We start from the raw sequence: 1,729 nt of genomic DNA, 5'->3' as shown, positions 1-1,729 counted from the left end.
ATGGAGATATTTTCCTACCTTCAGCTTTTTATTTATTTATTTATTTAGTCAGGGTGTTGCTCTGTTGCCCAGGTTGGAGTACAGCGGTGTGATCATAGCTCACTTCACCCTCAAATTACTGGATTCAAGTGATCTTTCCACCCCAGCCTCCTAAGTAGCTGGGACTATAGGTGTGCACCACAATGCCTAGCTAATTATTTTCAACCTTTTTTCATAAAATTAACTCAAAATGGGTCAAAAATGTAAATTTACAAGTTAAAACTATATGTTAGAGGACAGCAAAGGCATACATCTTCATGACCTTGGATTAGGCAACAGCAGTTTCTTAGATGTGATGCCAAAATCCACATGCAACAAAAAAGGTAGATAAATTTGACATCATCAAAGTTAAAAATTTGTACATCGTAAGACATTGTCAAAATAAGGAAAACAAGGATCTATTAGCAACTCACATATCAGGTAAGGGTTTAATATCCAGAATACATAAAGAACGTCTCCAACTCAACACCAAAAAAACAAACAAACAAAAATGCAACTGAAGAGTGGGCAACATATTTGAATAAGTATCTCCAAAAAGATGAGATAAAAATGGCCAAGAAGTACACGAAAAGATGCTGAGCATCATTAGGGGATTGCAAATAACCACAATGAGATGCCACTTCGTACCCATTATAATGGCTGTGATTTAAAAAAGATAGACAATAATAAGTATTGACAAAGAGGTAGAGAAATTGAAATTCTCCCTTTTCTCGTGATGGAGCCCCTCTCTGTCACACAGGCTGGAGTGCAGTGGCATAATCTTGGCTTACTGCAGCCTCCACCTCCCAGCTTCAAGTAATTCTGCCGCCTCAGCCTCCCGAGTAGCTAGGACTACAGGCACACACCACCTAGCTAATTTTGTATTTTTCCTAGAGACTGGGAGGGGGGCTCATCGTGTTTGCCAGGCTGGTCTCGAACTCTTGACCTCTGGTGATCCACCCATCTCGGCCTCCCAAAGTGTTGGGAGTACAGGTGTGAACCACCACACCTAGCAGAGAAACTGGAATTCTCATACGTTGCTGGAGAGAATGTGAAATGGTACAGCTGGAAGACAGTATGACAATTCTTCAAGAAACTAAATGTAGAGTTACCGTATGACCCAGACGTTCTCTACTCTTAGGTATATACTCGAGGAAAGAAACCAAGTCCACACAAAAACATACACAGACTGTTGTAGCATCATAACATCATTCCTAATAGCACAAAGTGGAAACAATCCAGATGTCTACTAGCTATTGAATGGATGAACAGTGTGTGGAATTTCCACACAATGGAAAATCACATGGCCACACAAAGGAATGTACGACTAATACATGCTACAACATGGATGAAGCTTTAAAGCATTATGTAAATGAAGCAGTCACAAAAGACCACGTTGCGTTTTTATAAAATTTCCCAAGAGGCCAGGCACAGTGGCTCACACCTGTAATCCCAGCGCTTTGGGAGGCCAAGTCAGGCAGATGATGAGGTCAGGAGTTCGAGACCAGACTGGCCAATATGGTGAAACCCCATCTCTACTAAAAATACAAAAATTAGCCGGGCATAGTGGCGCACAGCTGTCGTCCCAGCTACTCAGGAGGTTGAGGCAAAAGAATCACTGGAACTCAGAAGGCGGAGGTTGCAGTGAGCCGAGATTGCACCACTGTACTCCAGCCTGGGCAATAGAGCAAGACTCCATTAAAAAAAAAAA

This window comes from Piliocolobus tephrosceles, unplaced genomic scaffold (assembly GCF_002776525.5).
Source record: "Piliocolobus tephrosceles isolate RC106 unplaced genomic scaffold, ASM277652v3 unscaffolded_29547, whole genome shotgun sequence".
In the NCBI taxonomy this organism is placed as follows: Eukaryota; Metazoa; Chordata; class Mammalia; order Primates; family Cercopithecidae; genus Piliocolobus; species Piliocolobus tephrosceles.
This window is presented reverse-complemented; position numbering follows the sequence as displayed.